Consider the following 25,725-nt stretch of genomic DNA (forward strand, 5'->3'; position numbering starts at 1 on the left):
GAGTCACCTAAGAGGAGAGAACTGCAATTGAGAAAATGCCTCCATAAGATGGGTTTGTAGGCAAGCCTGTAGGGAATTTTCTCAACCAGTGACTGACATGGGACAGTCCAACCCACTGTGGGTGGTGCCACCCAAGGCTGGTGGTTCTATACGGAAAGCAGACAGGAGCAAGCCAGTAAAGTAAGCAGCACTCCTCCATAGTTTGTACTTCAGCTCCTGCTTCCAGGTTTCTGCTCCGTTTGAGTTCCTGCCCTGACTTCCTTCTGGGATGAACAGTGCCATGAAATCATAAGCAAAATAAACCCTTTCCTCCCCAACTTGTTTTTGGTCTTTGTGCTTCATCACAGCAATGATAGCCCTAACAAAGACACTTTTTAATGCCATATTATAAAATTCTATCTTCAATGAAGAATTTTTGCAATGACCATTTATTGCTTTAGCGGCCAGAATATATATATAATTTGGAGAGCTACTCAGACACCTGCTCAGAGCCTTTCTTCTCCTCACCTCCTCTGACTGTGCTGACACGTTATGACATAATTTTAACGCTTTTTAACAGAGGTGTCCCGTGTCTTTCTGGTTCATTGGTATCTACTGTCTCCACTTGGATAAGGAGTGTACCTCATCCTGACCTCAGAGCAGAAAGATCTGGCGTGGTGCCTGGACTCCTAGAGCAAAAGACCTTTCTGCTCTGGATTTCCTGGTTTTGAGGTGACGCATCCATGACGCAATCACAGGAAGAAGGCATGTTTAGCCTGTAGCTAACCTTTCCCATTTATCTGTATATAAACTTTTCTACGTTGCCGAACCCCAAACACCGGCACAATGTTCTGCCTCCTGTGTAATACCTCTGTTTCTACCTAGGTTTATCTGAATGGCCCACTACATAGAATCCCTGCCTAATCAGAATGGTTCAACACTATATATTGGCAAGCCATTCATTACTTTCCTCTTTCTTGCTCCTAACAACACAACCATGACAGCTTTAAACTTCAAAAGGATGTTCACCCTTTGAAATACTCTGTACACAGTTATAGGTATGGAGTGTTTCAACCACATCTGTGTTGGTTTTCTTGGCTTTTGCCCTCCAATAAGATTAAACAAATTCAGTAGCAACAAAAGAATTTAAGAAAACCGGTTTATCCAGCAACCTTCTACCTATACACTCAGTAATTCTTCATAGGTACAGAGTGGTTTTAGGTTCCATTAATTTTTTTTTTTTACTAAATCCTTAAGAATTTCACACAATGTATTTTGATCTTGTTCACCCCTCTTCCCCAACTCCTCCCAGATCCTCCCCCTTCCTACCCAATCAACTTTGTGTCCTCTCTTGGTCTTTTAAACTCATCAAGTGCAATTTGTGCTGACTGGAGCATGGGTGACCTATCCGAGGTCACAGAAAGAAAACCAACTCTCCGTTGCACATTACATATCACTGTCATGGTTGGGGTCGGACATCATGCCCACCGAGTCTCTCCATATTAGGATTTTTGTCTTGTCTGGCTTGCACAGGTCTTGTACACACAGCTACAGCCACTGTAAGTTCAGACATGGAACCGTACTGCCATGTCTGTAAAACACTGCTTCGTTGTAGTTATCCACTGCCTCCGTCTCTTAAAATCTTCCTGCCCCCTCTTCTTCAGTGTTCCCCGAGCTTCGGGAGGAATGGGAACGACACAGTCCTATTTCAGACCGAGCATTCTGCATGTTCTTCTCCTCTGCACTTGGCAGTTGTGGGTCTCAGTTAGTTACAGAAAGTGGAAGCTTCTCTGACAAGAAATGAGGGACTCACAAATCTACAGATATAACAATAAGTCAAGTAGTTGGATTAGTACTACGTCACTTTAGAAGACTAATAGGTTCTTCTCTAGGTCCTATATTCTCACTAGCCACAGGTGCTTGGCACCAATAAAAGTGATAGAAATGAGGGTTTTTTTGTGGCCTGTGCCTTAGATCCAAGCAAAGAGAGGTTGGTTACTGCCACGCCAGTCATACCAGTACTGCACCGGTGGATATTGAAGGAACACTAACTCACTAAAGCATGTGGCTTGGGTAGGCCTTGCCTTTCTCCCCCACTCCCCCTGTCTTGTGAAAAACCCTTTAGATTGCATTCCTAAAGCTAGGCACCAGGGTCTATTCCCTTATTTGGCCACTTGCTCTCGATGAGACTGACTACCAGTGTTCAGATGTCAAAACATTGAATTCCAGAAATCAAAAGCCCTTTTTGGCTCACTTAATTAACATACCCAATTAAAATTAAACAGTTCATCCTAACACAAGCTTTCTCAGTTTACCTGTATAAACTGCCACGTGCCTATGGCCCACATCTGTCTCCTCTTTATCTAGTCCTTTGTCCCTGTGGAACAAATATCACTTCCCCCACTCCCTCACCCTTTATCTCCTGTCTTTGTCTCTTTTCCCTGACCTCTCTCCCTCTGGGGCAAATAAATCTCCTTTGTGCTGAGAACTTGGTCTTGGGCATCCTGTGCAGATTCTATTTCTTACAGGCATGTCTTACCAGGCTTGTCATTATTGTCTCTCTTAGACTTCACAGCTGATGATATATTTCATGACTAATAGGTCAGACCTTATGTTTCTAAAGCTGATTTACTATTTGTTTGTTTGTTTGTTTGTTTGTTTGTTTGTTTTCCCAGCGTAATTAACAGTCTTTCTGTCCCCTGGAAGGGGTCTTAGCAGGTCTAAGAATCAAATTTTTCTAATTGTCCATCCTTTTAATCAATTTTTTTTTCAGTTTAAAAATGGAACTGAATCCTCGCTGTTCTCCATGAAGATATAGCCAAAGAAATGGAGCATCCTGAGGTTTGAGCAGACAGGCCTAGCTGTTAGAGAAACCCTAGCTTAGCCTCTGCTTTCTAAATCTGTAGCTTTGTGCAAGCTCCTTCTGTTGTGTGATACAACTTTCCTAGGGAGGCATGTGTATGCACCCTAGATAGGGGTCCTGTACTGGCCGGTTTTGTATGTTAACTTGACACAAGCTGGAGTTGTCACAGAGAAAGGAGCCTCCCTTGAGGAAATGACCCCAAGAGATCCAGCTGTAAAACATTTTCTTAATTAGTGATCAAAGGGGAAGGGTGGTACCATCCCTGGACTGGGAGTTCTGGGTTCTATAAGAAAACAAACTGAGCAAGCCAGGGGAAGCAATCCAGTAAGCAGCCCCCCTCCATGGCCTCTGCATCAGCTCCTGCCTCCAAGTTCCTGCCCTGTGTGAGTTTCTGTCCTGATTTCCTTTGGTGATGAACAGCAGTATGGAAGTGTAAGCTGAATAAACCTTTTCCTCCTCAATTTGCTTCTTGGTCATGATGGTTTGTGCAGGAATAGAAACCCTGACTAAGACAGGTCCCATGAAAGACCATCAAAGTCCAAGGTGGTGATCCAATGATTTTTATTGGGGTTGCTTACAAGAGTACAGGTGAGAGCTGACTTACAGGAGTAGAAACGAAATCAAAGACAGTTGCATCACCAAAGCCCACCCAGCATGGGTGATAGTTTACAGAGCTGGGAATCTAGAGCCCACTGTGCAGCCTGTAAGAAGCTCAAAGAGGTTGCAGAGTATCCTTTCCAAGATACTCTGGTCTAAACCACTTCCAGGAAGCTCGGTTGGTTTTTGTTTCTCCCAAGCAGTAGGTCTGGTCTCAAGAGTCTTAGCAAGCTTGACTTTTCTGAGTCTTCTTTGCAGTTTACTTTAGTTAGCCAGAGAGGGAATCTCGATTTTGAGTGCTTACTCAGACAGGGGGCCTGGTGGGTCTGGTCAGTTTCTGTAACTTCCTGAAGCTAGTTTGAGTTGTTCACCTTTCTCCATACAGAGCTTCCCTGCAGGATGCAATGTTTGGATCTCAGAGGAAACTGTTCCACAACACCGTCATCTTCCTTAGACTTCAGCTTTTAATCTGGAGAAGGCTGTTTCCTACTACGTGAGATTATTCTAAATGTTACTTTAAAAAAAAATGTGGAAAACACTTAACCAGTTCATAAAATAGACTCAATAAGTGTGTTTAAAAGAAGCTAATTTAATAGCATCACTAGTAGAGCATTAAGGAGAGGATTTAGCAAAACTTAAGTCCCAGGCCAAGCAGACCTCAAGCCACCAATAGCCATCACCGAAAACTAGCAGTTCATATCAGTGTGCTTGCTGGAGGATGTATCTCTCAGCTTCCTGGCAGCTGATAAAGAAAATGTTATAGACTATTTAACTTTCATTATTTAATTAAATAACAGGCCACAGTGTGACAGGTGAAGGGACCAGAATCCAGCACAAAATACTTCAAGACCAAGTTCTCAGCACAAATGAGTTATGTCTCCAGAGAGACAAAAGACATGGAATAAAAGACAAAGACAAAAGACAGAGGACGAGGGAAAGCAGAGGGGAAGAAGGGAGAGGAGGGAGGGGTGTTAGTCCCAGAGGGGGACAAAGGACTACCTCTGGATAGAGAGGAGACACAGTGGCCCATAGGCAGATGACAGTTTATAAAGGTAAAAAGGGAAACCTCATGTTAGGATGAGATATTTTAATCGGGCATATGAATTAAGGTGGCTAAAAGGGGAATTTTGATTTCTGGGCTTCAGTACTTTGATAGCTGGACCTTGGTAGTCAGCCTCAGGGGGAGAAAGTGGCCACATAAGGGAATAGACCTTGGTGGCTAGCTTTAAGAATGTAACCTAGAGGTTTTTAAACAAGGCAGAAGTGGGGGAGAAGGGCAAGGCCTGCCAGAGCCACGTTTGCTGTGTTCGGAGTGGCTAGGGTTCCTTCAACAAGAAGGAGAGATCATCCTAGCAACCAGCTCTGAGTGGGCCCAGTTAATACAACCTTTAATGTAAGGGATATGTAAAAGAAAATTAATTTCACAAAGAAAAACTTTTTTTTTTAAATTGGAAAATGGTCTTGTAAGTGAGGCCGTGTGTAGCCAACACTAAACCTCAGAAGCTGCCCTAGTCTGACTCCACTAAACCATCTTCTGCAAAGGTGAAAATCATGCCTCCCGAACAGGAAATTCCACGCAAGGATCCACTGTCATAGTTCTGATCCAGAGAGCAAAGCTCTTGAAAACACTCATCTCCAAGAGCTACCTCTTGTGTTGCGTCTCAGGAGGAGCTTGGCAACCAGAGGACCCTAGTCTCAGGATAATTAGGAATGACAGCCTCGCAGTTCCCAGCTCCCCCTAAATTCTCTCTTCTTCCCTCTTCTCTTTCTCCTCCACATCTTCTTCTTCCTCCTTCCTTGGCCTCCTCTGCACTTCTGGAAATTTCATCTAAGGCCTTGAGTATACTAGGTAAACAATTCCTTAGAATCTTATTAAGTGCCAGGATTTTAGAGGGAAATGAAGATGAAATTTTGACAAATCATGTATTAGCTAAAACAATAAGTGAATAAAATTTTTAAAAATACTTATATTTTAAGAGCTTCTGCCTTCTTCCTTCTCTGTTCTTTCCTCTCCACGTGTGTCTTCTTCATTTAAGACTGGTCGACATTTATCCCTCTGATAGAGAGTTCTCTCACTTCTCAGTGAAAATCCACTGTGAGAGTATACCAATCAGCTCCCAGCATCTTATTTTAGGCATTGAACACAAATGCTTTCATGTAACTTACCAGACACCTTCAGTGTTCAAAATCCAGGAGATGAAAGGGGCAACCTAGGCCAGAAGAATTTTTAAGGAACATCTACTAGCTGGATGAAGTCACATGTGTCATGCATGGCTCCTGGGGACTTTGAGAGGCAATCCAGGGCCAGAGACAATGAGTCTATTGTCCCTGTGGAGACCACTTAGGATTAGGGATGCTGGAGCTCTGGTCCAGAATGGAGAGTCAGATCATGCATGCATGGACACGGACACACATTTTCTCCAATGTGAAAAAGAGGTTGGGTCAAGGAAACATTGAGAAACTGCTATAAAAGTTTTGCAGGTACTGCCTCCTACATGAGATGAATGCTCTTTATTTAAATTTAAGTTTAAAGAGTATCTCAAAATAGCTGGCATGTTTTTAAGGTATGTAAAAACCGAGACTAAGCATAAATGACTGCCATCACAGATACACGGTCAAATAGAACCCGTATGAGCTGCAGCAGAAGTCAGCAGAACAACCCATGAAGAGTGAAATAGCAGGGGCTGAAAGCAAGGACATTGCTGCCTTTGCCACCTAACTCTGGTGCAATAGCAGGGAAGCCAGCCACCGTAGACAAGATAATAAACAAAAGGGTGTGGCTGTGAACCACCAAGAAGAATTTATTCATCAAGAAAAAGGGCACAGGGCTGCTCCCTTGCCCTCCTACGTTGATAGTGCTCATTTTCTCCTGGTTAAATCATGTGTAAAGCTGAAAGAGTGAGTTTGAGACTTCCTTTTTAGAAAGCTGAAATATATTTAATGTGCATTGCCTCGATTTAAAAAAAAAAGATTGATTGGTTTATTTATTTATTTCACCTATGTGAGTACACTGTCACTGCCTTCAGACACACCAGAAGAGAGCATCAGATCCACATTACAGATGGCTGTGAGCCACCATGGGGTTGCTGGGAATTGAACTCAAGACCTCAGGAAGAGCAGTCAGTGCTCTTAACCACTGAGCCATCTCTCCAGCCTGTCTTATTATTTAGAGGCAACAAATAAGTGAGAAAAATACTCTGTAAACCTTTAAACACATATATAGAGTTGCATGTATTTCTATAACATAAAACCATTCCCTACTTACATGGCAAGCACCACAGATCCTTTTATAGACTCAAATCCATTCAGTCATTTTTTTTTCCATCTACTCTAAACATTATGTTTGCCCGAGGTGATGACAATCAGAACTCAATTCTAATTTCCATAAGGGGGACTTTCAATCCCTCCTGGGATTTATTTTATTTTAGTCTCATGACACATTATCTCACTAACTGAAACACTGCATGGTCTATGTGCTGGTCTACTCTCAATTCTCTGCTTGTGTCCATGCAAAGTGGGAGAAAAGAAAGCAACGAAAGCCTCACTCCCTCCGATGAGAAGAAGCAAAAGCTACACAGCCTCGGGGAAATGAGGGATGAAGCATAACGGACATCATACTTAGGGTGGAGACTCTTAAATAGCAGGCAACACAGTGCTTCCCTTGTGATATAGGACACCAGACGCATCCTGCTCAGAAAAACCACACTCGGCTCTATCTCTAGCTGCCTTCACTGAATTCCCAATGGCAGTGTGTAAATTAGAGTCTAGGTTGAGTGCTTACTCTTTCATGCGGTGTTGGGGAACATTCAAAGGCTTGAGTCAAGTTCGATCCTAAAACTGAATTCAAGCCACTATGTTTTGAAAACTTTAAAAAAAAAAAAATCACCGTTCAGTATTTAGAACTGAAAAGGTCCATATTGTCCAGGAATGCCCAGCCCAGTGCTCCCCGTTCCCACCCCAGGGTAGAAATTGATGATCATGAACAGCTAATTAATCACATCCTTCCCATGGGTAAATGTTCCTTGCTGTACTCTAGCCCTGACAGCACTGCCCATCTTTGGCTCAAAACTGCTGTGACTGCCATCTCCATTGTAGCTTAGTTCCATCATTTTGCAAAAGGGGACTCTCAGGACTTTAAGCCTTGAGATCTTCCCAAGTGCTACTAACAAGCTATAGTCGGCGGTTGGTCCAGTAACCTTCCTACTTGTGTTTGTCATGCTCTCCTGTGATGGTTGCTGTTGACTGTCAGAGATGGGCTTCTGAGAATGTCTTCAAGGTATTATCTTTTTAGATGGGGGGATTGGATATTTTCTTTATTTGCATTTCAAATGTTTCCCCTTTCCAGGTCTCCCCTTCAGAAACCCACTATCCCATCCCTTCTCCCCCTGCCTCTATGAGGGTGCTCCCCCACCCACCCACCCACCCATAGGACAGGGTATTATCTTGATGGAGAACTACTGAGGTGGGATGTCTACCCATTGAGGGTGGTATCATTCTGTACCTGTAGAAATGAAGACATTCAAAAGAGACACTTGTGTATCTCAGTGTGCTATCAGACTACTGGAACAATGGCCCTCAAAAAAAAAAATAAGGAATTTTCCCAGGAATTGCATTCTAGGAGAAGGAAGAGACCCTAGCCCAAGGGGATGAACTTGTCTCTGGAATAGTCTAAGAATTTGTCAAAATATCTACATACCCTCAGGATACACCTTTAATTCCTTGGATAGAATGCAAACAGACCCTTAAGTTTACACTGTTATTCCCAAATAGGGAAGGTAAAGTTAGTTTGTAGAAAGAAACAGCCTTGTTTGAAAGTGGTGTCTAATTGAGTGGAAGACAAAGTGATGAATCAGAGAAAGATTTGACAGAATAGGGTATGCCCAACTCTCACAAGAAGAGAGAGAAAAGGGAGACTACTTAGGAAAATGTAGCACACAGAGAGATGAAAGAGAAGGCAGTTTTACCAGGACAGTTGTACAGACACAGGTTGCAGAGAGGAAACAAGCCAGACACAGGTGGAGACTGAATGAGCCAGAGAATATGAAGGAGCCCGAGATTAGAACAGATTACCAAAGTTAGTATGAGGCCAAGCAGAGCGATTCAGTAAGAAACTGAGAGAAATTAAATCGAATCAGTCAGCTTGGAGAGGAGTTTGAGCTAAAAAGGCTGAATTGAAAGAGATAGGGTCTTACTCATAGAGGTCCACCTGCCTCTCCCTCCCAAACGGTGAATTAAAAGTTTGTACCACCACACCTGCTTCTGGCCTCATTTTTTAAAATCCTGGTGGCTTCTTTCCTTCCTTGCCTTAGTTTTGGGGTATCACAAGCATAACCTGAACAGAGGCAATGGGAGTAAGAAGCCTTTTTGCCCCATCACATTTCAACATGTGTAGTATGTGCCATTGGCTTCCATAGTGTGGAGACTTTATCGGTTTGTGACCGCCCCTTTGGCTCCTTTATTTCAGACATGTTTCCTATTTTCACGTAAATGGGAGAACTCATTTACTGGACTGATTTTCCAAACAGCCACAAGGTGGCAGATTCAGTCAAGAAACTCCAGAGACACATACTTAGTTGATTTCTGCCCTACAATGAATACAGACAGTTAAGATTGTTCTTATAAACACGCCAACAAACTGGAAGGCAAGCGTCATCGTTAAGACATGTCTAGTGACCAACAAGACCTCAGGTGCAACCACAAGGAAGGAAATGTGCTTTTAAAATCGGTAGGGAATCCAAGGTGGTTCTATAGACGGATTAAAAAATGTTGAATCCCAGAAGTCCCATCCTCCTGCAGTCGATGGGAACAAACATGGAGTCTCATAGCTGGACAACGTGCAGAGAGGGAGAGACCTTGGAACACTCAGTCCTAAATGGGATGGCCCCATCAAGTTCCTCACCTGGGAGCTCGGGGACGCTGTGGAAGAGAAGACAGAAAGATTGGAAGAGCCAGAGGCTCGCAGAGATTGTGGCAGCACACACAGACAGCACTGGTCCTAGCCAGTGGACTCCCAGCACTGGGAAGAGTAGACACAAACCCCCACCCCTAACTCACACGCTATCACCAACTGATGATCACTGACAAAGGGAAATTACTTTCTCCAATGGAGCATCACTGGGTATACAAGTCACACGTAAGGCCAGGCCCATGACCAGCAGGAGATGGCCAACATAAAACAAACTCAACAAAGGGGTTTTGTCTCACATGCTTTGTCTGTTCTGGTATTAATGTCTTGCTGTTGTTATTGTCTTGTTTGTCTCTTTGTTTTAACCTTACAGATCTTCTGGTTATATATTGTGCTCTCTGATTTTGTGTTTGTATTGATTTTGTGTTTCTGTGCGTTCAAATGTGTGTGTCTCAGTGTCAATATGTGTTTCTTCTCTCTCTCTCTCTCAATCCTGTTTTGTTGTTGTTGTAATGTTTTTTGTTTTGTTTTGTCCTGTTCTGGCTTGTTTGTTTTTATTTTATCTCATTTTATTATTATTATTAATTTAGATGTCTGTTCATAGTCTAATAAGATAGAGAAGGAAAAGGTATGGATTTGGGCTGGTGGGGAGTGAGGAGGAGGTAGGAGGTTGAGAAAAAGGAAAACAAAATAAAAGTTTACTATATGGAAAAAAAGACATTTTCGAGGAAAAAACAAAAAACAAAGAAATTTCTCTGCTTAAAATAATAATGCCCTTTCCTCCTTGGCTGAATCCCATTTGTTTGGTACATTTCACTGTTGAATGATAAATCTAAGACACAGGAGACTCTCCAGTGTGAACAGAACTGAGGCCTCTTTGGATATGAGAAATCTAGATTTTTTTTTTTAACCTGAGTTTCATTTGTATAAAAAGATTTGGGCCGGGGTGTTTGGGGATAGAACACACACATAGCATGTGAAAGGCTCTGGGTTCAATCCCCAGACAAAAACCAAATAGGATTCCATATAGAAAATAATAATATGACTGTTTTATTGTTTTTGCCCAATGGAATACTTATCCTGAGATAAAATTGGTTTTTCTCTCTGAGAAGGGGACTGTGGAGTTTGACTCTAACACCATCTGAGGTCTCACCCACTCTACTGCACGTCTACTTCCTCTGACTTTGCTTACATCATTTATTTTTACCACTTTTTTTTTTTTTTTTTTTTTAGACAGAGTTGGCTATGTAGCCCAGGTGTTCATCCCCCACAGCACCCTATGCACTGGGGTTATAAGCGTGTGTCAGCAGACCCGGCTCTTCCTCAAATTTTATTTATACAGGGTTTTAAGTATTCAAATATTTTTCCCTATAAAATTTAAAAACTGAGTGGCATTCTTAAACTCATTTACTTTTTTCTGCTGATAATCAGGAGTCATAATACTAACAGGTATCTGAGGGAACTAGTCAAAGCATTTGCTCCCTGTGTGACTTTATCATCTCCTCATCATTTTAACAAGTAACAGGAAGGAAGGGCTGCACTCCTACGGTCATGAAGGTGTCAGTCCAGGATCAGCTGCCTGGCTTGTGTTGGGTTGTGGGACAGAGGGCCATTTGCTCTTCATAACTCAGAAGCAAAAGGAACAAAGGAAGACACTGGGGTCCCACGGTCCCCCCTTGAAGGGCCCAAATTCAATGACTCTCCATAGGTACAACCTCTTGAAGGTGCCACCACCTCTCATTGGTATCTTAGGCAGATAGCCAAGCCTTAGCAATAGCCTTTGAGACCTTCCTTTTCTGATAGACTAAGACCTGCCTGCACTATTGAGTTTCAGGAGTGTCCATGTGTCTTATTCTGACCATTGAGTCTTGGAGCAATGTCACACATACCACCCTGTGTACAAGTTCAAGAACAAACCAATGGCTCACCTCCCCCTTTTCCTTCTACCTCTTACCTCAAGAACTACCACCCCACTGGCAACACCGATGGGCTCCACCCTCAGATACCCAGTATACAGCCCCACAGTGGATATATGTGGATGAGAAATAAATGTGAGTTGTTTGAGGATACCTGAGCCGACTTCTGTAAAATAGTTAGCCCTGTGTATGGTTTATATTCATTTATTTAAAGTAGTTAGCCCTATATATGGGAAATGTATGTTCTTTTTTTTTTTTTTTAATTGTTTTCGTATGATGTCTTTGACCATGTTTCTCCTCTCCAAACCCCTTCTGAATCTCTATCCATCCAACTGTGATTGTTCTCTCTCTCTCTCTCTCTCTCTCTCTCTCTCTCTCTCTCTCTATCTCTATCTCTCTCCCTTCCTCTCTCCTAACTTACTTCCCTCCCTTCCTCCTCTTCCTCCCCTCCCTTTCCTTCTCCATCTCTCTTTCTATCTCTTTTTTTTTCACAAACACATACACACCAAGAAGCAAAAACCAAAAAAGAGCAACAAACAAACAAAACACAAAATGAAAACCAAAACAAACAGACAAAAAAAAAAACCACAATAAGACATAAATTGTCCAGAAGTCCACAAAAGGACCACAGAGTCCGTTTTGGGAGTCTAGCTACTCCTGGGCATAAGGCCTACCCTGACATGTGGATGATATAGCCACTGACGTTCAATTGGAGAAAGCAGCTTTTTCCCTTTGGCACTCTATATCAATTGCAAAGAGCTTCTTGATTAGGGGTGGGATCCCTAATCTACTTTCTCCTCTCAGTGCTGGGACACTGTCTGGCTTGAATGTGCTACCAGTCTCTTCCAGTTCATATGTGCATCAGTCCTGTTGTGCCCGGAAGACAGTGTTTTCTTGAAGTCGTACATAGCCTCTGGCTCTTACAATCTTTCTGCCACTTCTTCAGAGGTCCCTGAGCCCAGAGACAAAGAGTTTGGTGAAGCCCTCTCCTTTTGGACTGAGTGTTCTATAGATTGTGTATCTCAAGCATCAGAAACATATTAAATCACTAGTACCCTCAGTGGCAATTCATTTGTTCATTCATCTTACTTGCCATAGTTAAAATATACTTAAGTATCAGCTAACGTTCTTTACAAGGTGTTAAGACTTTTCTAAGATTTAAAAATGGGACTTAGGATCCAACCAAGAGGCTAAGGCCTCCTCTGTGGAGAAAAACAATTAAAAGGGGCAGGTGACTAAATAGTGGCCGTTGGACCTGTTTTGTTCAAGACTATTTAGTGAGCAATTAGTGCTCTCTCCCCTGGTGACACTACGCTGTCTTAGTGGCCTCTGTGACTCAGGAGGCTCACATCTCTTAGCTAAATACAACAAATAAAAAGAAATTCTTTAATCAAAGGCATTCTAATCTCTTTAGCTCATTGAATGAGTTTCCTCTTCTGAGTTCTCAGCACCTGACACAGGAAACTGTACACTCCTGACCCAAGCCAGGGCACAGTGACAAAGTAAGGCCTGTTCAGTGTCAAATGAGAGTATTTGTAAGTCCCTTTGAAATCTTTGCAAGACCTCAAAGAATGCAAACTCATGTCAACTTGTTCTTAATACAGTCTTGAATATCTGCATGTTAGCAAGTGGAACCAGGCATTAGCCTGCATTCCCTCTTGTCCCTTTAACCCAGGGACAAGATTGTGACCACAACCTAGTCAGACAAGTCCCAGCCACACTCCCTTGCTTGCCCCCTTTAATGAAAAATGAGAGGTTTCATGATAGCACTTTCACAGAGACTTTGAAAATCTCTCTCTCCCTCCCTCCCTTCCTCCCTCCCTCCCTCCCTCCCTCCCTCCCTCCCTCCCTCCCTCCCTTTCTCTCTCCCCACAGATCTCTTGCACAGTCCAGGATTTAAAAGCTGTACAGGAATTCACTCCTGATCCTTTGAGCTGAAACAAACACCTACAGCTCCCCCAGTCCCTATCTTGATTGGAAATGTGTACCCAAAGGTACATACTCAAGACTACTGGTGTAATTGTCACTGCTGAGCCCAAAGGAGAGAGCATGAGTTATAGGCCTGAAACTGAAGGCCTATAAGGCCTGAAGGACATTTATAACATGTCCTACAATATAAGATATCCCTGTAGTGGTTAATGCTATCAATTTGTAGGGAAAAAAAAATCTAGAATCACCTAAGACATTTACGAATGAACATCATATTCATAAGGAAATTTTCATACCAAGTTAACTGAAAATTGACATCACCTATTCCAAACGTGGATGACAATATCACATGAGCTACAATCAGGAAAGGAAGAAAAGGGAACTGAACGCCAGCACTCCTGTCCCTCTGACTAGATGCAATGTGACCAGCAGGCTCGAACTTGCTGCACTTGGCTGTGCAGACGGATTATTTATGTCAAAAGAAATCTTCTTTCTTACGTTGCTTTTGTTGAGTATTTTCATCCAGCAATAAGAAAAAAACAAACAAAAAAAACAAAAACAAAAAACAAAAAACCCCACGCACACCCCAACAGGAGATTGGAAGCTTCTTTGGCTCTTACCTCATTCCCTAATGAAAGGGTTAATTTGCTTCTAAGATGAAATTGGTTTGGCCCACTTCCCCACATACTTACAGCTTGCAAGTTGTTCTTAAGCACCTTAGTCTTAATGAATTGCCAAGGACCATGGGTACTAAAGAAAGCATGCGATATGAATGTACTAGCTGGTTTTTGTGTGTCAACTTGACAAGCCGGAGTTATCACAGAGAAAGGAGACTCCCTTGAGGAAATGCCTCCATGAGATCCAGCTGTAAAGCATTTTCTCAATTAGTAATCAACTGGGGGAGGGCCCAGCTCATTGTGGGTGGTGCCATCCCTGGGCTGGTAGTCTTGTGTTCTATAAGAAAGCAAGCTGAGCAAGCCAGGGGAAGCAACCCAGTAAGCAGCCCCCCTCCATGGCCTCTGCATCAGCTCCTGCCTCCAAGTTCCTACCCTGTGTGAGTTCCTGTCCTACTTCCTTTGGTGATGAAGAGCAATGTGGAAGTGTAAGCTAAATAAACCCTTTTCTCCTCAATTTGCTTCTTGGTCATGATGCTTTGTTCAGGAATACTAACCGTGACTAGACAATGAACTGAAGTAAACTGGAGCAGGTATGGCCTCCAGAGGAGTTAGAAACATGGGGTTGGGTAGACATCAAGACCCTCCAAGATAGCAGAGGAAAAAGAGTTACATTCATAAACAAGAACATTAAAGCATGAAATAATTGTTAGAGGGCAATGAGAGGTGGGAGCTAGAATTGCAATAATCAATATATAGGCTTTAATAGATGATCAGATCATTAACATGGGGAAATCCTGGGAAATAAAACAAATATAATGATATACAGAAGACAAGAGGAAAGTCTCAGTGGGAGAGGACAGGCCTCATCCTGCAGGGATTGGATGTGGGAGGGGAAGATAGTGGGGAAACCAGAGGGCAGGAGAGAGGTGTAGTGACACACAAAAGGGGGCTTCCCCTTCTCAAAAGAGAAGGGGAGTGTGTAATGGGGAGGACTGCATGAGGGGGAACTGGGAAGAGAGAGTCCATCTCACCCCACTCAGGATGCCTATTATAAGTTTTTTGATAATCCAGAGAGCCAACAAGATGGCTCAGTGGGTAAAGGCACTTACCATCAGACTGAAGACCGGAGTTCAATCCCAGGGACCCATATGACAGAAGGAAAGACCTGACTTGCCTAGGTTGTTCTCGAACCTCCAAGTGCACAAGACAACACATGTGTGCCCCCCACACACACACACAAAATAAATGTGTGGTATGTAGACACAGTGGAGGTGATTTCAGCCATGAAGAAAAATGAAATTATGTCATTTGTAAGAAAATGGACGGAGTTGAAGAATATCCTACTAAGGAAAAGAAGACAGACTCAGAAAGATGCGTTTCACATACTTTCCCTCATTTGTAAAACCTAGATGTCAGATCTCTCCCTCCCTCCCTCTTCCCCCTCTCCCCAACTCCTCTCCAGGAAGGGAGAATGGGAGTTATTAGAAAGAGTTAGGGGATTTTTTTTCCATTTTTATGTCTATGGGTGTTTTTCCCGAATGCATATGTGTGTACCACGTGCATGCTCTACAGAGGCCAAAAGGAGATGCTGGGTCTCCCGATGCTACAGGTATAGACAGTTGTGAATTTCCACGTGGTTGCTGAGAATCAGGCCTGGGGCCTCTGAGAGAGCAACCAGCACTCATAACCTCTGAGCCATCTCTCTAATCTCTCAAATAGATTTTAATTGCAGAAATATATTTGTGAAGTCCATTGAGGTTCCACTGTGAGAGAGAAACCCTGCCCTAAGTATACACTGTGTCTTTAGGTGACAGCTGATAACCAGGCTGGGTAATTAGCAATACATCTGAATAGAAATCTTACTTCCCTTTTGTCACATTAAAAAAAAAAAACCTCTAGTGTAGCACAAGAGCATAATACACATGTTTATATGTATGTTGGTAAGTCTTTTGGTTTCATTTTGTTCCACTGGCCCTATTCTGAACCAAGGGGCCTCGGGACACAGTTTCACAAAGTTTGGGAGCTACAGGATGCTATGCCCCAAATTATCTAAGAAAAAGACACTGGGTCATAGGGACAGGTCTCATGCATATTTCTAATGGTGTCATCATGTAATGACTAAATTCGGTTAATCAATTTGACTCTGAATTGAACTCATTGGATAAATTTAATAAATTCTTGAATGAATCAAAGAATTAGACAGGAGATTGCTCTAATAAGGGAAGGCAATTTGTTGTTACAGTCCCTGTGAGTACAGCCATCAAGAGCACACGGCACATTGACCATATCTACTGATAGGACACAGCATGGTAACCTATGAATGTATCTACCCAGGATGAGCACAGTGACCTGTGACAGTGTATCTCCCCAGGACACAGCACAGTGACCTGTGAGTGTATCTACCCAGGACACAACACAGTGACCTGTGACAGTGTATCTACCCAGGACACAGCACAGTGACCTGTGACAGTGCATCTACCCAGGACACAGCACAGTGACCTGTGACAGTCTATCTCCCCAGGACACAGAACAGTGACCTGTGACAGTGTATCTACCTAGGACACAGCACAGTGACCTGTGACAGTCTCCCCAGGACACAGCACAGTGACCTGTGACAGTGTATCTACCCAGGACACAGCACAGTGACCTGTGACAGTGTATCTACCCAGGACACAGCACAGTGACCTTTGACAGTATATCTACCTAGGACACAGCACAGTGACCTGTGACAGTCTCCCCAGGACACAGTACAGTGACCTGTGACAGTGTATCTACCCAGGACACAGCACAGTGACCTTTGACAGTATATCTACCTAGGACACAGCACAGTGACCTGTGACAGTCTCCCCAGGACACAGCACAGTGACCTGTGACAGTGTATCTACCCAGGACACAGCACAGTGACCTGTGACAGTGTATCTACCCAGGACACAGCACAGTGACCTTTGACAGTCTATCTACCCAGGACACAGCACAGTGACCTGTGACAGTCTCCCCAGGACACAGCACAGTGACCTGTGACAGTGTATCTACCCAGGACACAGCACAGTGACCTGTGACAGTCTCCCCAGGACACAGCACAGTGACCTGTGACAGTGTATCTACCCAGGACACAGCACAGTGACCTGTGAGTATATCTACCTAGGACACAGCACAGTGACCTATGACAGTCTATCTACCCAGGACACAGCACAGTGACCTGTGACAGTCTATCTCCCCAGGACACAGCACAGTGACATGTGAGTGTATCTACCTAGGACACAGCACAGTGACCTGTGACAGTGTATCTCCCCAGGACACAGCACAGTGACCTGTGACAGTGTATCTACCCAGGACACAGCACAGTGACCTGTGAGTGTATCTACCTAGGACACAGCACAGTGACCTGTGACAGTGTATCTACCCAGGACACAGCACAGTGACCTGTGACAGTGTATCTACCTAGGACACAGCACAGTGACCTGTGAGTGTATCTACCTAGAACACAGCACAGTGACCTGTGAGTGTATCTACCTAGGACACAGCACAGTGACCTCTGACAGTGTATCTCCCCAGGACACAGAACAGTGACCTGTGAGTGTATCTACCTAGGACACAGCACAGTGACCTCTGACAGTGTATCTACCAACAGCACAAAGCACACTTCCCTGGCCTGTGAGTGTAGCTACCAAGAAGGCATAGCATCCTGGCCTCACCTGTAAGTGTAGTTACCTACAGCACATACATAATAATTAGTAGCAGCTTTTTTGTTCCCTCCTACACGACACAGTTCTGTTGGAAACCCTACTTTCAGGGTTACACAGATATAAGTGGGGTCTTGATGCTCTTAGTCAGAGGATATTACCTAAATTACAGAATTCCAGCTTCTCAATTTTACGGAGTCTCATAATAATTGGATATTTAAAGCACAAGTATGTGAGTGACATCACTTCCATGTCTGGGAGTCATCCTCAGAACTTTCCTGACCAGAAAATCCCCCAAAATCCTGCCCACAATACTGTATGAAAATCAACCTATAACAGGCATTTCATGGAAGCAGAAAGGAAAGCCAAGAGAAGACCTTGTCCACCCCCAATCAGTAAAGCTGGATTCCAGCCAGGAAAGTGTCCCTCTGAACTACTTACTAACTGCATGGAAAATCTGTCTCCTTGCCCTCCCAACCCCAGAGAGACCTGCAGACAATGCCCACCCAGCTCCAACCCTCAGGAGGGCAGAGACCAAGAGCATCCTTGGAATACCTGCCCACCTCTGGCATTATTCTCTCCTCTTCCTCCTCCTCCTCCTCCCCTCCCTCCCCCTTCTCCTCCTTTTTTCTCCTCCTTCTTCTCCTCCTCCTTCCTCTTCCCCCTCCCTCCCCCTCCTTTCTCCTCTTCTTCCTCCACCACCCCCTCCTCCTCCATGTCTTTTTTCCTCCTCTCCCTCCTCTCCCACCTCCTCCTCCTTCACCCCACTTCTCCTCCTCCTAATCCATCCCTCTTCTTTTCTTCCTCCCCCTCTTCCTCCTTCCCCACTCCTTTTCTACTGCCCCCAAAGCCTCCTTCACAGGACCACTGTCTTCTGTCAGTCCTTGCCCCACATCTTACTTCAAAAATGAGAACTGTACAATGGGACCTTACAAAACATCATTAGTGGTTGTAGACTGGATATAAAGTATGTAATATAAACAGCTTTGAGAAGGTATATCTTTCTGTGCCATTGCTTAAAAGCACCACATGACTCTCGTTCCTTCTAAGATGTCAAACTGTTCCATTCTCTACCTTTCCTAACATTTTCTTCCAGAATGTGTGATGTGCTAAAATAAATCCATTTCTTTTCAGCGGGCTGATAAAAACCCACAGATCTCCAGTGCTAGACAAAGATTGGCAGAGGTAGTTGTCGAGCCAGCCCATCATGTGACTAGAACGCCACAAATATAATGCAGTGAGCAGATAAAAACGCCACAAATAAAATGCACTCAGCCTGAATGAGGTGGGTGAGTCAAGATGTCAGGCGAAAGGCTTGGGGCAGCAAGATGGTGCAGTGGGTCAAGGCACTTGCCACCACCAAGTGTTACAACAAGAGCTCCATCCCTGGCCTGGGACCCACATGTGGAGCAAAAGACCAGATTCCTGCAAGCTCCTCTAACTTTCACCCCCCTCTCTTTCCCTTCCTCCCTGGTATCTCTCTGTCTGTCTCTGTCTCTCTCTCTCTCTGCCCCCCCCCTCTCTCACACACACACACAGAGACACTAATTTTCTAATGTTGGTAGTTGGAAGTAACATTAACTAAGCAAACCATGACTGGCTGTCTTATATCAGGAAATATGAGAAACAGGACCCAGCCAGCCTTCTGTAGCTGCCCAAATAAGTAACTGCAACTTAGTTGCTCAAAGCAACAAAAATGTAACTTCCTCCAGGCCTGGAGGCCATAGGTCAAGGTGTTAGTGCGGCTGTGCTGGGGAAAATGTCTCCTTGCTTCTTATTAGCTCCTGCCTGCCGTCAGCATTTCCAGAAAAGCTGTTAGCATTTCTGGGCTCATGGCCCATCAAGCCAACCTTCTTCACACCATACATATGTCCTTATGAGAGTATCTGCCATGGACATAGGTCCCACACAAGTGATCAGTAATTTCCCCATCTCCAAAGCTTTAACTCATATGTCTGCAAATATGGAAATGTCCATATATGCTGGAGATCAGGTTGGGGACAATTGTTTGGAGGAGGGGTCATCATTCAACTCTCTACATTGCCACGATCCAAAACCAGCAGTAAAAGCTGATGCAGAAGCCCGGGAGGCAAAAGCTGCACGACAGCGGCTGTGTGCGCACACGACAGAAGAATATAAACCCCAAGAGCTGTACTGCGTTGACCATGGCGGACTGTAACCTCCCTGAAACAAGCATGTGAAAGGCCGTCAAGTGTCGGAAAAGCTGAACAAGTATATTTAGGATAAAACCTCATTCTTTTTTATGGGGTTTTGTAGGTAGTCATTCATTCATTCATTCATTCATTCACTTTGCATCCCAGTATCTGCCTCCCTCTCCTCCCAGTCCTCCCCCACCCCCATCACATGGCTCCCTCCCACAGGGACTCCACAGGAAGACCAACAGAATCTTTTTCTTTAAATCTTGAGTGTAAGCATGTCCATGAGCGATGTTTGTGGACATGTGTGCGCATGCTTGTGTGCAGGAGGGAAGCATGTGTAGTTGTGTAAGTCAGAGAAGACTATTCCCGGTGGTGGGCCTTGACCCCTCCCTTCTTTGAGACAGGGTCTCCTCTCATTGTTCTCTGTTGCATACAACAAGAAGCCAATGGGGAAATTCCCCAATGGGACAATTACTGATCACTTGTGTGAGACCTACATCCATGGCAGATACCCTCATAAGGATACATGTATGGTGTGAAGAAGGTTGGCTTGGTGGGCCATGAGCCCAGAAATGCTAACAGCTTCTCAGAGTGTTAGGATCCGTCTGTGAGCTCTTGGGAATCCTCCAGTCTCAGCTTTGCATCCTGCCCTAGAAGCACTGGAATTACAGATAGTCTACTTTTCATGGGCTCTGGGAACCTGCCTCAGCTCCTCACACTTGCAGCAAGCCCTTAGTGCCCTGTGCCTAATTAAACCTTTCACTAGGGGATAACGAGTGTGAGCCTGAGGAAAAGAAGGCTTGCCCAGAAAAGCAATGGACTCCCGTCCAGCAAAGACTCTCAAAAAGAGAACTGCTGACTTTCATTCAAATCACGACAGGTAAATGCACAAATGCCATTATCCTATAAGGGACAAGGTGACATTATCCATTACTGGATCTCAGAGTGTTAGGATCCGGTGTGACATGCATGGAGTCCCAGGTCACCCTATCTACCTTCTGAGACTTGTGCCCTAGCCTGGGGTTGCATGGCTCATACTGTTACTACTCTTACATTCTCAGTGAGCCTCTGATTGTCCTTCGCCTCGCTGCGGTTAATTACTAACTTTGTAACACGGGAAACTCCAGCCAAGCGATTTTATCCCCTTTCCCACTGTAAGTCAATGAATCCGGGAATCTGTAAATTTCCTTCCACGGAGGCTATGGATCTTTCCTATGAGGTCTTGAATGTAGAACACACTCCAACTCTCTGGAGGGATTCATATAAGGCTCTGTGCTTGTGTGGGGGAGGGGGCGATTAACTAAGCCCCCCAGGTTCCAAGGGTCTCAGAAGTCTACCCCATAAGAGCCCTTGACAAGCCAAGGCCAGTAAGGAACAAGGTCTATAACTCAATGTTTCTCTTAGACCATCCCCTTACACAAGAAAACCCCTGAGTTCTGGTTTCAAGGACATGCCTTTAAAGAGACATGTATGTACCATACCAGAGACTCAAGGGTCTCTTCCCAAACACTTGTCCATATAGGTTGTTGGTTCAGGAGAAACTCTTTTTTAATTACGTGGTAAAATGAAAGAAAACAGCTAACATTTTTTTAAAACCCATAAAACTTCCTTTTCTTTTTGGCTTATTTATGAAATATCCACCCCTGTGGTTCTTCATAGTAGCTTCACAACAACTTTTTGGAAGCATGGACGAAAACTGATCAACCAGAACAAGCATGAATATCACAAAATTCCCGCTAGGGGGCGCTGTAGTTTAAAAAGCTCCAGAACAAACTCAAAACCCCTAATTTAGGTAACACCGGTCATTTTATTAACATGCCAAAAAGGAACTGTTTCTGGGGAACGAAATGCTACTGTTTCTCAGACGTAGCACAGCAAAACAATTTCAGAAGGCACTCACGGGAAAATAAATTTTTAAAAAAAAAGTATTTTTCTGGCCGCCGTTGCTAAAAAGTAGCTGACTGAAGCGCTCAGGGTTGGCCCCAAACTAAGGTCAGAGTGTACGTGCCCCGGAAACCCGAACCAGCCCAAGAATGCGCACGAGGCTTCGAGCCCAAAATATCACGAAAAAAAATCCTACTCTGTGCCTCGCTACTCCGCCCTCATCCCACCCCCCCACCCCACTTCTGCTGATACCCAGAAACAAGAAAAAGTAGGCAAGTGGCAGACCCTTGAAAGTGAGAATTTGGAGTGGCAGAGGTTTAATTTCATTATGTGTCGCATGTGCGCTCCCTGAGGAGGACACAGCTTACTTGTGGAAGGCGTCATGTGACAGGGAAAAAAAGGTCAAGCAGACACCTTCCCCTCTAGCTGAAGCAGAGAGATGCGAAGCGAGTGCCAGGGACCAGAACCTCAGACTCTGATCCAGCCCAAAGTGGTTGATTGCTTTTTCATTAGTCATTTTCAAAACATAAATTATTCATTACTCTAAAAATAAAATCCTAGTCTAGGAGTTGAACACCCGAGGGCTTGGGACAAGGCAAAGGGAAGCCAGGACAGAAATTTTGAACAAAGCTCAGCCAGTGTGCGCGTGCGCACTGGGCACCCCGGCCATCGGAAGCATCCTTCACACAGAAAACCCTCACAGTGCCTGGGGCCAAGGGAACCCTTCCGTTCATTTGGTCAGAGCTAAGGATAGGATAGCATTTCAAACTGCGTCAAGATCCCCTTCCCCATCTTGTGTGATGTTCTTTGGAGATGTAATCAAGTTAAAAAGAAGCCATCAGGGAGAGTCCCCGTCCAGAGTGACTGTCATCTTTCTGAGCAGAGGACGTTTAGAGATACAGAGAGACCTGCCATGGAGCAACAAAGGCAGAGACTGGAGTGGCATATCTATAAAACAAAAGACGCCAAGGACTGGTGACAGCCCAGCAGTCAGGAGCAAAGTGCTGACCAGCTATTGCGTGGAAGCCCCTGGAAACGTCCCTTCCCAGGCCTTGATTCCAGACTCCTAACCCTTGGATCTGTGAGAACACAGGGTCCTGTTGTCCAAGTCACCCGGCTTGTGGTATTTGTTCTGGCAGCCTAAGGACACTAACCCCAAAGTCAGAAAGAAGTCGATGGAACAGAGGAACCCTGTGAAGAGACCCTTAATTAATGCAAGGTCCTGGGACATTCTCTCTGTTCTTGTCTCCCCTTTTCTCTGTTTCTTCCCTCTCCCAGTCAACAGTTCTCGGTGATTTCTGCATCCATTTGTGTGACTTAAAAGACCAAAAAGCTACATAGTCTGCCTGGTGTTTTAAACCACTGTGCTCCCGCGAGTCTCAAAGTATTGCGGTAACTTTTTCCTAATCTTAAGTCATTGAGAAGGGAAAGGTAAGAGGGCAGCATTTACACTCTGTATATAGGCCATTGGCAGAGTGGTTCCTTAGCAAGCACGTGACTCCAGGTTCAATATGTTATATAAGAAAAAAATACTGGGGGGTGGGGAGGAAAGGAGGAAAATAGCACATAAAGATAACATCTCTGAGATGCAAAGAAGAGTTGAATTTCCTATCTTAAGTCCTCATCTTACAGAACTCCGAAGAAAGGATTTCCAGCTCCCTCTTTCACTCGGTTACCCTGTATTATTAATTATCACTTATAAGAATAAATAAATGGCTCAGTGGTAGTGGCACACGCCTTTAATCCCAGAACTCTGGAAGCAGAGGCAGACAGATCTCTGAGTTCCAGGCCAGCCTGGTCCACAGAGTGAGTTCCAGAACAGCCAAAACTAGCTACCAAGAAAAACCCTGTCTCAAGATAAATAAATTAATAAATAAAAAGAATGAATAAATGTTCCCAAATGACAGCTCATAAGCAGCTGCCTTTAGGAGATGGTCTGTGCATGGCAGCATGCCTCCTGAGGACTTTGACGGGGGATGGGCGGTAGGCAGATGTAACCATGGTCCCATGAGAGGCAGTGAAGCTGAAAAATTCCTCTGTCTGGTGTTGTTTGTCTATCCTCTTAGGACCACACACCCCATTGGATGGTTCCCAGATCATGGTTCACTTAGTTGCATCACAGTTGCAACCTAGAAGCTGAAGGTTGTATCATATAGCCTGTGTGTGAAGTAGACTGTACCATCCGGGATTGTAGTTATGAATCACGCAGGGACAAAGTCACCATTTTAACAAGGTATTTCCTAGAATATGTTTAGGTACACAGCTTAGACAGAAACGGCTCTGGTTTCTGAGAAGCCGTAAATCCCAGAACAGAATGGTTCAAGGGCATTGTCAGGCTCTCCTGTTCCACTGCCTACGAGAATTGCTCCCTCTGCCTATTCCATTCTAAGAAAAAGCCCCCTCCCCCAACCTCAGAGCCATTGGAACGAGTGGGCATAAGCAGAGCTAAGTATTCTCCCTTGGTGCCCTGCCTCCACCTGTCCCCAAGATGGGAAAGTCATTAGCCGGTTTGTTTAGGTGTATCACTGTGCTGAGGTGCTCAGTGTCCCCTCTGCCAGTGGCACTCGGTCTCCAAGATGGGCCCTGCCTTAGGGGGTGGCTCCAAACTAGAACCAGGTCCCTAGCATCACCCTCTCTCCAGATGACAGAATCCCTTTTCCTTGTGAGCTTCTGAAGAGTTGAAACATACAAGCATTTCTAAAAGAACTGAATGAAATCCAATAGAAATCGAAGAAATACACATTGAAATACAAATCCATGCTGAATTTCCCCACAACTCACAGGGTCTGGTGCCATTTCTCATCCAAACCCAACATAAAATTCAGACAGTAAAAATCTCCATGGAAAGGGCCATCTCACCCCCTACCCCACCCCCACCCCCACCAAGCACATCGCCTCCTACGCAACTCAGACTGTGTGATCAAAGGCATTTATGACCTAGGGCTTAGTCTTCTGATGACTGGTAGGTTATCAGATTCTCCACATGTCATCATCCAGCTTGGGGGGTAGGAAAAGTAGCTTCAGGGAGTGGCTCGGCCCCATAGTCTCATGTAACGGAGTAATTGCTGGAAGCGTAACCACAGAATAGACGTATCACTCAGGCGAGATGAATCACAGACGCATCACAGTTGATCTCAGTGACAGCAAAGTCCCTGACAAGACAGATGATGCAGGATGAGGTCACAGGAAGATAGGATGCAAGGGATGGGACACAAGTCCCCCCAGGAGAGAGAAGGGACGAGATAAGAAGCCACTGTGTCTGGAGTTAGGAAGTTGTTAGAGTAGAAGCGAGCTTCGTGTTCCTGGAGTAAGGAAGGCAGGAACTCTCATGAGACACAGTTGACTTGGGAGTCAGATGACGTCAGCACAGGTAAAGACTCTTGCCACTAAGCCTGACAACTTGAGTTTGATCCCCAGAACCTGCTTAAAGGAAAGGAAGGGGAAGATTCCTGGACGTTCTCCGCATGACCACCATAAGCACAATTGCATCAACGTGCGCACACACATACACACACACTGACATATAAACGCTAAGGAATTGTAAAGATGGGTGTGACAATGGTGAATTAAGGGAGGCCAGCAGATGTGATAACAGTCAGCTCTGCTTGACCATTATCACACATGTGCCTTCCCATGTAATCCTCCAAATGCTGTCATGTAAAAGTCCCCGAGAACCGCATTTCAGGGAAGAGCCAGCAAGCCTAAAAACATTAAGGAAATAATGAAAGTCACACAAAGTCAAAATTGGAGCTCAAGTCTCAGCGATGGTAGCCAGAGTACTTAGTGTGAGAGCGCGCGCACGCGCACACACACACACACACACACACACACACACATACACACCTTAATTGAATTGGAGGTGAGAAGAACTAGTCACCTGAATCGCACACATAGCAAGGGTGAAGCGATTCAAGGAAAATCACAAGGCATCAAAGATTCAACAGAGTATATACACTGCTCCAAACCAGGAGCATAACAGACAGGAAGTGACCACGGACAGTTGATATAACGCACATACCCAACCAAGTGGAGGAAAGTGGGTCAAGGAAAAGTAAGAGGGTCCTCAGAAGGAACTTCAAGGAGAATGGGGACAGAGAAGGGGTTACTCCCCAGGAGACAAAGACCAATGGCTCAGGAGCAAGAGTGCCAGGCATCCCAAGGGAGACCCAGGGAGAGCTGCAGGGTGAGTGGCA

At 44.6% G+C, this 25,725-nt stretch overlaps 1 long non-coding RNA gene across 8 annotated transcripts in view; it reads left to right on the forward strand.

Moving 5' to 3' along the window:
• The window catches only part of Gm48957 (predicted gene, 48957), a 67,159-nt gene that overhangs the window by 5,589 nt on the left and 35,845 nt on the right, over nucleotides 1-25,725 (forward strand). Inside the window, exon 2 of one of the 8 annotated variants that reach the window (NR_168933.1) lies at nucleotides 13,136-14,320. The exons of 6 other annotated variants lie outside the window; for them this stretch is intronic. This is a non-coding gene — a long non-coding RNA (predicted gene, 48957). Of the gene's footprint in view, nucleotides 1-2,752; nucleotides 3,304-13,135; nucleotides 14,321-25,725 lie in introns of those variants that run through there. One more of the 8 variants, NR_168934.1, reaches the window with a different exon arrangement.

This window comes from Mus musculus, chromosome 15, assembly GCF_000001635.26.
Source record: "Mus musculus strain C57BL/6J chromosome 15, GRCm38.p6 C57BL/6J".
Taxonomy (NCBI): domain Eukaryota; kingdom Metazoa; phylum Chordata; class Mammalia; order Rodentia; family Muridae; genus Mus; species Mus musculus.